This window comes from Pogona vitticeps, chromosome 2, assembly GCF_051106095.1.
Source record: "Pogona vitticeps strain Pit_001003342236 chromosome 2, PviZW2.1, whole genome shotgun sequence".
NCBI lineage: Eukaryota > Metazoa > Chordata > Lepidosauria > Squamata > Agamidae > Pogona > Pogona vitticeps.
In genome coordinates, this window is record NC_135784.1 from 164,826,872 (window position 1) to 164,840,154 (window position 13,283).

At 40.3% G+C, this 13,283-nt stretch overlaps 1 protein-coding gene across 4 annotated transcripts in view; it reads left to right on the top strand.

The window, feature by feature from the left end:
* Positions 1-13,283, top strand: part of VDR (vitamin D receptor) — a 99,349-nt gene that overhangs the window by 19,557 nt on the left and 66,509 nt on the right. Inside the window, exon 1 of one of the 4 annotated variants that reach the window (XM_078384630.1) lies at positions 136-227. The exons of the other annotated variants lie outside the window; for them this stretch is intronic. The gene's annotated coding sequence lies outside the window, so the exon portion shown is untranslated. Of the gene's footprint in view, positions 1-135; positions 228-13,283 lie in introns of those variants that run through there. 4 annotated transcript variants of the gene reach the window in all.

Genomic DNA, 13,283 nt, shown 5'->3' on the forward strand with positions numbered 1-13,283 from the left:
GGCTTTCTTCTCTTAGAAGTTGTCCTAGAGTTCTTGGTATTGCTAGAAAAGGAGTTAGCAGTTGGAAGCTAGTGCATTCTGACTGTGCCTGTGAGTCACATGACCACAGCTCTGCCAAAGAGTCTCTAAATTGTCAGTTCACTAGTCGGATCAACCAGTCACTCACTGAAGGCACAGACCCTGAGAGCTGTAATCTTCTCTAGCTAGAGCTACTGTAGCTGTACTGGGTAAGTATTCCATCTGGTTCCTACCTTGGAGACTTAATCCTTAGATTAGCTTTCTGCTTTCAATTTAGGTACTTAACAGTTCAGAAAACAAAAACCCCTGACTTTTCATAATGCTTGATGTGTTCATGTTCTTCCTGCTCGGGCATACAGCAGTAAAAATCATTCTAAAAGTTAAAAGCAGAATTTTTAAAAAGTATTCTTAATTGATCATACATAGTTTAACAACACTAGCAATTAACTTTGTTCCTTTTTTCTGTATTTTTTCTGTTCATTAGTATTGCTTTTTTGTAGAGCTTTGATCTAGTAATCTCTCTTTCAAAAGAGCTAGATTTGTGCCTCTTTACATCTTAATTTCTCCTTTTTAAAATCTGTTTCATTTGCTCTGGCATAGCAAGCTCGTTTCGAGGAAAATGAACCATAGGATTGTAATTCTTTTGCAAATAATACAGTTTACAATTCAGTATTCCAGCAGATTTAGTACCAATTCCCACTTGGTTTGCTATGGTTTTCCTTGCTTGTTTTTATGTTCTTTCTAGGGAAGATTACAGTAATTGAAACATGCAGTTAAGATGCGAAGAGGATGAATTAATTCATCAAGAGCTGTTCAAGCTTATATTGCTTGTATGTTATGCGGGTTTGTGTTGTTTGTTTCCATCCAGCAACTGGAGAATACTCTTCACTCAGAACTAAGCTGGTACTCTCTTAATAAATCTCTAGATAAGGAATTGAGGTGTGTGTTCCAGAAAGGGGAGGTTTCAACAGGTTCTACAGATTCTTACCCCCAAACTACAGATATACATATCTCGAACAATGAGTATTTTACAAATTTCTGTTACGATTTTCCTTACTGCTTCTGCAAGGTTGTTTTAGATATACATAAAAGCATAGTTTTAGCCTTTGTAGTAGAGCATTTCTAGCACAAATCTTGTGTAACAATTTAAAACTGAAGTTATATTAGGTCAAACCAGTAGGCACTATGAAGATTTTGGCACTATAGCAGGGTTAACTTGAGGTATGCCAAATAATCTCAATTTTTGAGAAACAGGTAATCTAGCCAGTAGCCGTGTTAATCTGTTGTGACATAAGGGAAACCAGAAGTCTTGCATCATCTGAAAAAGTGTGCACAAAAGCTTAAAGGGACTACAAGACTTTTTGCAACCTTTGAGAAAGCAGTTTATTGCAAGAAATATTATGTGTATAGTATAAATGAAGAGTTGCAGATGAAACATGAATTATAAAATTAGCTGTATTTTGAATACAGAGAGTTTCTTCAGAAAATGTGTTTAAATAACAACCAATCCAAATAAACACGTTATTCTTCTGGCAATATTCCTAAATCACCCTTTATACCTGTAGTTTTTCAGCTTGAGATCCCAGATGTTCTTGGATGATAGATCCTAAAAGCCCTGACCATTGACTGTGCTAATTGTTGTCTAAGAATATCTGACACCCCAAAATTTGGAACCACTGTAATGTTAGCCTTACATCCAAGATAGAATTGAGCAGAAGCGACTAAGCTGTATGTATTTTATGTCTAGGTTGTTGTCAGGAATAGAAAAATTTGCAGTGGCTTCAGAAATAGTGAACCTTAGGTTTTAGGAAGCACAGAAGTTTTTGATAGGCTCAAACTTACTTCTGACTCATTCTGATACACACTTCAGAATACAGTTCTTCAGTATTTGATTTCTCTTCCTTTCCCTTTTATTTCCTTTTTCCCCTTTGTCCCATTAGGCTATAAGCCTGAGAGAGCACAAGAGGCCTGTCTCATGGTTGCAATGTATACATGTTGTCTAGATTTGAAGTTTTTTATTTGCTAAATGAAAATATTACTGTCACAGTTGCTGAACATAGTGGCAAACATGTACCAGGCATTAAAGCTTCCTCTGGGTTTACAATCTAAGAACCACTTCACACTTAAAAAGGCTACACAGACACCATGTTAGCACAGGAAGACGAAGTACAGTATCATGCTATATGTGACAATTTCATTTGAATCTAGGGGAGGGAAAGGAGAGGTGTACTTTAGTGGTTCTTTTAGATTGTGAGAACATTCATTGGCAGCAGGCAGCTTGGGAGAAGAGGCTATTGTGATATCTGGAAATAATTTGCAAAGTAACTTTTGAACAGCATTTTGAAGGAGATGGTGGCTCTTATTTATTTATTTATTTATTTATTTATTTATTTATTTATTTATTTATTTATTTATTTATTTATTTATTTATTTATTTATTTATTTATTTATTTATTTATTTATTTATTTATTTATTTATTTGCCTTCTACCCCACCCATCTAGACCAAAGGTATACTGCGTGATAGATAAAGCAGTGAAGGCTGCTCTAGATGTATAAAATACTTATTTTTCTATTCTATTCTATTTATATACCTCCTATCTGGCCTAAGGCCAATTTGGATGGTTTGGAATAACAGAAGATGCAGAGGTGAAAATGAGAGTGAGTAACCAAGAAGGCTGTTAATAAGTAAGAAAAGCTTCTGAGAATTGGGATGTAAAACAAAACTAGTACACTCTCCTACCCCTGTATGATTGTGAACCTTATATAGAAGTAAGTAATTCAAAGTAAAGATACAATGTTAAGAAAGAGGAGCTGATAGTAAGATAGTCTAGAAATGAGAGAGACGTGATAGCAGTGAGAGACAAAAATAGAATGATAGTTCTCTCCTCTAATGGTTGTTGCGCAGCTTGTTGGCAGACCCTTTCTAGTGGTTCAGGTTTCCTGGGAATCTCCACTACTTAGGGAGTAGAATTCTGCTTCCCTACCTTCAGTGTACTCATCCCAGGCAAGATTTACTTGAGTTCTTTCCGCATGCAGCTGAGGTCTTTGATTGTCCCTTTTCAGCTGAGGCAGGAAATGGAATATAACTTTTGTAACAGTTGAAAACAGTTTCAAGGTCGCTTCACTTCTCAAATTGTACACCACACAGTGTCTTTTGCTCTACTGCCAATTCTAGCCAAGCAGGATTCTGGGCTTTGACAAACTATAAAAAGGTGTTCATCAGGCTCAATCTGTGTATGATGGAGACAGACGTATTGATTGGGACAATTTACATTTAAAGCTATCTAGAAGGTGGAAGAATATGGCACATTGGCTGAAATCCTATTGCACAGCTCTGCATGCACACTAGTGATGATGTATTCAGCAGTCGCTAATTGCTGCTGATTAAAAGTTTTCTTGAATGATTTTGGGGTATATGTAAGCTTGTTGCATTTTCTACGAGTCATGTGCATCCTGAAATCACTTTTAATTGTTGCAGTTTGCTGATGATGTTATCATCTGCATTTGTACATGCGGAACGGCACAACAGGATTTCAACCATTGATTTGAAGTTGGGCCAGGATGCCTGGGTGAAGGAAGCTGAACTTTTCTTTGGCTTACTTCTCTGCTATTCATCATCTCTCAGATTCCACTCTTTTCCTGCCCACCAGCTCTAGCCATTCTCAACCTTTTTTTTGGGGGGGGGGGAGAGCTATGGCCCAAAATATGCAAGCAATATGTATAAGTCACATAACAAATCTTATAAGGTGGTGTGTGAAGAATTCTTTCCAGTCTGTGCCCCCCCCCCTTCAAATGTGCTAGGGCCCATGCTGAAAATGGCGAGCTAGATTACAAGACTGGAAAGAATCCTGGTTGGAGGGAAGGTGTCATAGGGAAGAGCTGAAGAAACTTGCTGTTCAGTTCTTTTCCTCTCATTTGCATTCTCCCTTTTACTCCACTTAACATATGATTGGGAAGATCTTGTTACAAATCCGTTTACCACCCTTCGTGGTGTTAAACTGCCATAAGCAGTGATCCATCTTTTCAGTTACCTTCAGCTCTCTGAAAACCTGACTGTTTCCCATGCAATTCGATTAAAACTCCTGTGCTGGACAGCTGCCGTAGCTACTGGCAAGGCAAGATTGGCGAAGTTTATAAATCAGATTATATTAAGATCGAAAGTATGCCTCAAAATATAGCATAGTAAGCTATTAATATTAACTGCTTCATTAATAGTGTCAGTATCTAAACAGTGAAGAGCTGTATTGGTAAAAAAACACAGTATCAACTCTGTTTTGGTCATCAGTAAAAAAGAAGTACTGTATATTTAATTGGTCTAAATAAAACACTGAGAACCACCTCTTTGTTTCCTTGCAAAATAGTTTTTCTCAGCCTTGGTCCTTTGCCCCAGCATAGCAGTAAATTTGAACAATCTATTTAGGAGCTTACTAATCACATGATGTGCGTTTTGGCTTAATATGTGAAAAGGGAAACCCTCAAAGCAAAGTCTTTCTGCATATCTGCGGCTTGATTCAACCTGTTCAGATGCTTCCATTCCTGTTCAGGCTATTGAATTAGAGAAGTGCAATATTCATGGGGTAAATTCCTTTTCCATGTGAGCAGTGAATCTGTATTTAGTAAGGGAGCCAATCTGTTGTATGTGTGCCACACTGCCTATATAAATACAAGGGACTAGGTTGTTGGACTGCAGCCCTCATCTTCCCTCATCATTGAGGGAAGAGGAGGGAATTGCGGTTCCAACAGCATCTGGAGGGCTGCATGTTGCCCACCCATGCTTCATCTTGTCAGCAGTGTCTCCTTATAGGCCCATTTCAGGCTTTATGATCAGGAAGAAGGGGACCACAGAATTAACTGCTGATGTCTTTAAAAAATATGTTCAGTTACTTTGTCCTGTTTGTGCATGAGCCTGCACATTTCACTTTTTGTTTACTTTCTTGTGCTTTCCCCCTAAAAATAAGGGACAATGTTTGATGCAGCCCTCTGAACTATTACCTAAAACTTATAACTTATAGTAGTTCTTCTATGCGTGACTAAATCTCATAACAGACATGATTCTTACTCACCTTTCCCATTGGTGGCATTTGTAGTTGCTTGGGGTCCACTGGAAAAGACCTATGGGCATAGATTTTGTTATGCTACTCAAAGACATTGTTGTCAGGAGAGATAGAGCAATGAACTCTGATTTAGTAAAGGGTAGCATTCCATAAGCTGAGAAGGTTTCTGGTGACATTAGGCAAGATAAGGAAGTTTGTTGTATGGGGGGGCCACTGCAGTGGTCTTTAGCAGCATTTAGAGGTAGTTGTCATCATATCCAGCTCAACATGAGCTTGTGTGGAAAAAATTATGGACTCTGTAGGGAGCAGCTGTTCAGTTGTAAATTGAGGGAGCCTGTATAGCCGCGCTGGCCACGTGACAATGGAAACTGTCTTCAGACAAACGCTGGCTCTACAGCTTGGAAACGGGGATGAGCACCGCCCCCTAGCGTCGAACACAACTGACTAAAATGTCAAGCAGAACCTTTACCTTTATTAAATGTTTTAGGTACATTTTGAGAACAATACTTGGGGGCACTGGGTCTGATATATGATGCCTTCATACAGTTGTTGTTGTTTAGTTGTTAAGTCGTGTCTGACTCTTCATGACCCCCATGGACCTGAGCACGCCAGGCCCTCCTGTCTTCCACTGCCTCCCGGAGTTTGGTCAAATTCATGTTGGTACTGTAGCTTGATACAATAGGACCCTCATATCCTTTGGGGATTGGTTCCAGACCCAACGTGGATATTGAAAACTGTGGATAATAGCAAATTGTTTTCTTTCTTTCTAAATAATGGTAAAAGGAAAAAAAAACCCAAAATATTTTCACACACATTACAAAAATTGGTCACTAGAGACTACCATATACCATGCTATGTATTCTCACGAAGAAGTATTAATAGCACAGTCTCTGGTTCTCTCTCATGGCTAGTTCTTGTAAATCATATGAAAATAGTTTTTCCAGATTTTTTTCTTTTAATATTTTTAATATTTTCATATTGTGAATAAGTGAAACTGCAGATATCGATCCCACGGATATGGGTCCTATTGTATTGTATATGTTCTACAGTATCTCACTAGTTTATTTTAGCAGTGAACCAATACAATACAATACAGACTAGTCTGTATTCCAGTAATATGTTGTTTGCACAGGATAATTCCTGAAGTGATTTCTAATGGTGCAAATACATGGCAATCTGTTTGTTCAAATGAGCTATTTAATGCTGTTGGCTTCCACCCTGATTTGTGGCTCACAAAATAACTTAAATTCCATCTATTCTATGCTTGTAAATTGTCTGTAAACAGATTATAGAGATGGTTTATTTGTGCAAAATGTTTTTGTAGGGATACAGTTTCAAGCAGTCTTGGGCTACAGCTTGGCAGACAAGAAATATATTGACACTTGGTACAGTGCCCAGAAATAAAGCTTCAGGGACTTTTCTGAACAGTCTGTGAGCCTTTGGTTAATCCGAAGTGTTGATAACCTTCTTGGTGCTGCCTTTTAGTATGAACATTTGTTGCCTTACTCCTCCTCAGTGCCTTTTATTTTATCTGTTATAAACTAATTTGTTCAGCTATTTGGTTTAATCAGAAAGATGGAAATAGTTGGCATTAGCACTAGATAGCTGGATACAATTGTCTGTCTGGCTAGCTAGCTGTCTTCAGTCAGACCAGGCTGGGTACAGCTGTATGCCTGTCTAGCTGCCTTTGTTCCTATCAGAAGCACTCCGGTGTGCTTCCACAGTGGAAAGATCAGCTGACAGGGTGCTGTTGTTGTCCAGGAGACACCCAAATGTGTTCATAGTCCTCATGTTCTTTGGAGATGCTCCTTTCATCTCCCCTTTGGGTCTCATTAATTAGGTGTTCATGGTAGAGATGGGGGTTTTCATGTCTGCATGTAAATATGAATATCCCCTAATTGCTGGACTTAACGACGGTCCGGCCCCTGGTGCTGGACTGTCCATTCACACATCCTGCAGCAGTGGCGGCCCTGCTCGGACCCTCATTAAGTCCAGCTGCACGGGGATATTCGAATACGAATACCCCTCTCTCTAGTCCATGATCCTCTTCTTTGGTGTCCTGTAGAGAAATTCTTTTTAATCATATCCAGAATAATGGATACCAGTTTTAATGTTAGTTTAATCTGACATGCCTTAGAATAGCACAAGTGAAGACTCTAGTTCTGCTTCATTGCTAGATCCTGTCTGGCAGATTGAAAAAAAAGTATGATTTTTGTTGCATATGTAGTCTAATGCAGTGGTTCTCAAACTGCAGTCCCCAGATGTTCTCGGACTGCAGTTCCAAGAAGGCTTCACCACTTGCTGTGCTGGCCAAGATTTCTGGGAGTTGCACTCCAAGAACATCTGGGGACCCCAGTTTGAGAACCACTGGTCTAATGGTAATCTCAGCAGTACTTAGTATTAATGTTAATTTAAAAGACTTGGCAAGAAATCATCACTTTAACTCTGTCCTGTGTTTTACTTTGGTCTGTATGATAGTTAATGCTGATATGGCGAAGCCTCTTGCATGGAGCAAAGATATGATGGTACAATTAACTACATACATAGTGCTTTCAGTGTTGACATCATGTTGACTAAGTGAAAAGCTGTGTTTTTCCTGAGAGAAAGAGAGAAGCAATTTGCTGAAATAATGGTTCCAGATAAGAAATGGAAATCTGCTTGTTATTTTTGCCCAACTGTAATTGGATCCTTTTATTAGCTTATTTGTATTGAGCCTCAGAAACAGTTACATGGGTGACTTATTTTAATGCCTTAGTGCCAGTTTTGCTTAATGTTAACATAATGACCTGGAAAGCACGAATTTGTGATATACAGGTTTTGAATTCTGAAAACAGCTGTGCAAATTTCCATATCCTCCTTTGAAAGCCAGTTCAGTACTTAGGGAAATGCTTTTCGCTATTAAGGGGAAAGCAGTAATAGTACAACTCTCCTCCTCCTTCTCCTCCACCACCTCCTCCTCCTCCTCCTCCTCCTCCTCAAGAAAACCAGTAGTAATCCCTGCATAATGAACATACAGAGAGATGGAGCTCAATTTAGGGAACGTGCTTAACAGTTGGAGGGCTGCTGCTAAATTTCCCTCTTTTAGACCTTGGTTGCTGCTGGCTTTCTAGGAGGGTATATTCCTTCGTTGCCCAGCCGAGCTTCTACATAGCTGTTCCCTGTGTAATAGCCACAGGCAAGGGGGTCTTTCAGACTCCAGATAGATAAAGTTTGTCAGGTGTTTTAGAGCAAAACCCATTATTTTTTGAAAAAGATGGATATATTCCTAGACATACAGGTTTAAGGCATATATAGGGCCAGCCACTGAGGAAAGGGAGGGGCATGGGTACAAGAGTAGGGATGAGAATAGCACTTCTGAGGCTTTGTTGAAAAGGCAGAAAAATGCAATTAGTGACATATCCAGGGATACAAGTATTATATAAGGTATTAAGACCCACTCCCCATTACTGCATCAGTTAGAGCAGAAAGAGATGTTGCCAGTAACCCAATATTAAAAGAGGGAATTCCTTAACTGCTGGAAGCATGTCAATGTGCAACAGGCTCTTCTTGCCTCATGTAAGTTGCACATTAACTTTCTTTTTTTGTAACTGGCCTTCAGGAGTTTTAGGTCTGATTTCTCAAATATAAAAATACAGCTGAATCATATTTCTCAAACTCTGCTTTCAATTCTAATCATTTAAAAGTCCATTGCTACCCTTAACAAAATAATTGAATGTTATCCAAATATAAATTGCTAATTGTTAATCGTTTCTTTGCAGTCACAAAATATCTTTTCCTTTTTTAATAAAAAAAGTTCACTTATTTTAATTTGTTTTTATCAGATGCACCTGTTATATGAAGCAGCAAAAGAATCACAATGACAGGTTTAACAACTCAGATTGCTTATCAAAACAATCAGTTATCTAAGTGAAGTAACTACTGTATTGCAGCAGATCTGAGCAGGTGTGTGTATGGTTTTGGTCATCTGCTTTCTCTTTTTTTCTTTTTTTTTCTCATAATAGCTTGCTGCATGGCACCTTTTCTAATTTTTTAACATGTCCATCTTTGCCTTTTGATCACCTGCTGATACTTGGAACAGAAATGTAATACGTATTCAGCATGTTTCTTGGATTAGTAACACATGCCGATTGGTGTGTATATGCATCATGATCTTAGTTAGCAGGCTAAAAATAGACTGTCACTCTGCACCAAACACAACTTGAAACTTGGAATAGAAAGGAAGGCAGTATGTGTATCTATAACTCTGCTTGTGTATTTAGCAGGACATAGTATTCCTCACAGATGTTCTGTTCTCTTAACATGGCACCATTGCCAAATTCGTCATAAAGTATAGGGTTACTACTGGACTACACCTTTGCAAGGCATGTATCTTCAATGAGTTTGCTAAACAGCTTGCTTTTAGTACAATATTATTACAAGCGAAAAATGAACAAGTAGATATTACTTTTAAATAAAAAGTCCAGGAGTTGCTGTTAGCCTAATTGGCCAAGTGTGTGGTCTTATTAGAAATGAGATCTGAACGTATGCATTCATACGTGGCTTGCCATAGCCATAGTTGCTGGGTATTGGAAATGAACATACAGCCTGCAAATTAATTGACAACAATTACTTGACTGAAGCCAACAGTTTGCCAGAAAAATGTTACAATACATGTTTATTATCTCTGCTGAGTATCTCTTCCAAGTCACAGAGTTTAGGAAATTACTTTTAAAAAATAATTGGTTACAATTGTAACTCTACGGGATCTCCAGAGGTATTATTTATGATTATACGCAGTTACACATTGAGACCTAAGTTTTATTTTCAGAAGTAACTAAAATAGTTTTGGAAACTAAAATATTACAAACTGTTGGAGCTATATAAGAAAGCATACTCTCTTCCTATCTACACTTTTTTTGTCTTCACTACCCACAACAGAGTGCTAGACAGCAGCATGAGGCATCATTTGAACCAAGTGATATTTCTCCACCATTTAATGACTTCGTACTCACTGAACTGACATGTGGCCAAGAACATCTTTGGGTACATTCTAGGACTGTAGCGCTGGAGTTGGCACTTGGTATACCCTTTCCATGAAGAAAATTTTTAATCTATTTCCTGAAGGTCACAGATTTAATCAAGAACCAGTTCTTCCATGTAGTCTCCTTGGGCTTGTGTGTGATATCATCCACCATGGAAATTCATCATTTTTTCTAATTATGGTTGCTACCAGTGGTTTCTGCTTCCTCCACATGACTTCTGGTGGAGATCAAGGAGAGACTAGCTGCATAAGTCTGCTGGAACAAGAACAACGATGAGTTTCATGTCACCTTGAAGACTAGCAAATTTAATTTGGCATTGGATTTCAGGAACTATAGCTCGCTGCATGTGATTTAAGTGGAATATAGTTCAAAAAACTTTATGCCAAGTAAAATTCGTTAATCTTTAATGTGTCACAACACTATTGTTTAGCCTCTGTACTGTCCCTTGAGTAGTCTGCTGCACTGGCCCTTCCACCAGCCCTGGGGTGAAATGTTGCCTCCATCTTCAGGGATCCCAACTGCAAGCAGTCCTTATTGTCAGACCTGGCAGTCCTGAAAAGGACAGTGGGATGGCCAAAAGAGATGCATTTTATACTCATTTGCTGATGACAGAGGAGATGCATGTAGTTCTACCCATTTTAGAAGAAGACTTTAGGGACCTTGCTCTTGGTTGTTTTGGCCACTTACAAAATGGGAAAATGGAATTCTTCTTGAGATATTCTGGCCAGTATCTGCTTCCTAGTCCCAACTAGAGTACACTCCACTTCAGTAGGATTTTCATAAAGGTTGCCCTTCCATTTAGGAGTTGATATAATGTGTCTGTCCTCTAGTTTGGGACTAGCAAGATTATACTCACCACTGCTTCTTTTTAATTGATTTTGTAACATCAGCAGCTAGCACTGGCAACATGTGAAAACTGGTCCAGGCAAATTTTGTGTCTGAAATTATACAGACTCTACACTTGGCATTGAAATCCAGATTGCACCATTTGGTTGGATACTATCATCCCTGTACTCTGCATAAATAAAATTTCTTTTCAGATCGCTGTGATATAAATAAATCTTCAAATTAATTGCACCTGTGCATAGCCTCAATAATCTCTGGTTACACCTTTTGCCCATTGGGGCAAATAGAGGACACCATTGTTCAGCTCCCACTCCCATTCCCCCATCATCACACACTAATCCAGGAAACATATAGCCCACACTTGAGAGGCTGAAAGACTCAAGTGGATGATGCAATTTGGAAACCATATGGTTTCCATCCCTGGATGGTCTAATTGCCTCCTATATTTGTTCTTTTTTAAAAAAAGTTTTTTTCATTTAGAGAACAGGAACACAAATTATGACCTCCAAGACGATTCACATTTTGGTTTTTGCACTTCAGGATAAAAAATCCACTGGGAGTTTAAAGGGAAAAACACATGTGCAGTGTTCACAATTGGGAATGGGAAAGTTCAGTGTTCTCTTAAAAGGTGTAACTAAAAATGATCACAAAGACAATATCATCTTAGTTCAGAAATCTCACTTATCAGAGTATTTCTTTAAATGGTGCACATGACTTCTCAGATTTTTGCCTTGGACGATAGATCCGTGAGTCTCAAAAGTTTAATCTGAAGACACTGGTTATCTATCTGACCTTTAGCACATTGCAAGTTGTAAGAGTGCCAAAGTAAACAGCAGTAGCAGAATCCGCCAATGCTTCTAGGCCATGGGTGGGTAATTACAGTGGAGCTGAGGGCTTGTTTGTCACCAGCCTGATGGCTACGCCCCCAGTGGGGCAGGCTTAAAGGAGGAGGGCATGGCCAAAGAGGCTAATCTATTTACTGTATCTAACTTTTTATTGTTATTTTTATTTGAATGTAGTGATTGTGTTCTGTAAAAATTTCTGCTACAGTGTTTTTGGTAACTGCAAAAAAGTATTAACTTTTTCTAAAAAGTTTTTTTAAAACTGAAAAAACTCCTTGTGCCCTCTAATGCCACAAAAATTTAGGGGTGATTGAGGGCCCTGAAAACACTAGAAATCTCCCCTTTCTGCTCAGAAGTTACAGGGACTTTTTGAGCGCTTTTTTCATTTTCAATTTTAAAAAATAAATATTTGTACATGCGAGGGCTGGGTCCTCTCAGAAATGGTCCTGGAGGCCTGCTAGCTTTCGTGGATCAGGACCATCTACTGCAGTGATCCCCAACGTTTTTCCATCTGCGGACTGGCTCGTGAAGGTGGGGCACCCCCCGCAGACCGGCTGGTGAAGGCGGGGCATTCCCTGCGCGCGGGTGCATGCACAAACAGCAGCGCAGCACAGCGCTTCTGCAGTTTAGAAGTGTGCAAGCCATGCAAGAAGCCCAGCACAACCCTCGCCTGCCAGAACTTCCCATGCAGGTGATCCGGGCCAAGCAGCCTTTCTGCCGGCTCTCCCCTTGCCCTGCAGCATTTTTCTCAAAAGGAGACGGGCTGCCTCTGGCCCCACCACAGGACACGGAAAGGGGGCTCCGCCTCTCCCACCCAGCAGGGAGGCTTGCACAGCGTGCGTGCGTACTCTCCCACTGAGCGCTCCATCTCTCCCCCCCATCCCTTTGCCCCTCACCACACAGACACACACACACTCCTCATCCCCTCAGCGACCTTGCTCTTGCTGATGGCGGCGGCGCTGGCATGGAGCTGCTGGCCAGGGAGGGAGGGGAGCAGAGAGGAGGGAAGGCGAGAGGAGAAGAGCGGCGGCGGCAAGAGGAGACCCAGGGCAAGTGCAGCAGCCCGGAGCCTCCGTATACATGCAAGCCAGCAGCATTCAGCCCCCTCTCCACCCACTAGGAAGCACCTTCTCTCAGAACCAAAAAGCTCGAGCAACAGCAACAAAGACAGTGGAGAGAAGAGGGGAAGGGTATCATGCTATGTTGTTTCCTCCATCAGGCTGCTCCTTCCCCTGCCACGACACTTTCTTCCCCCTCCCCGCACGGGGCACTATATCAAAAGGGGCTTACTTTACTCCAGGATGAGGCAAACCAACCCTCCTGCCCCCCAAAACATTGAATGCATGGGGGGAGGAGGGAAAACAACCTCCTGAAAGGGGCAAAAGTAAGAAGTCTTCTCCACCTGCACCCTCCTCCTTGCCAAGCCAGCAGAGCTTACCCACCTATTTCTTCTGGCAGTAGGGCTGGGTGGGGGCAGAGAAAGGAAGGAAAGCAGAGTGT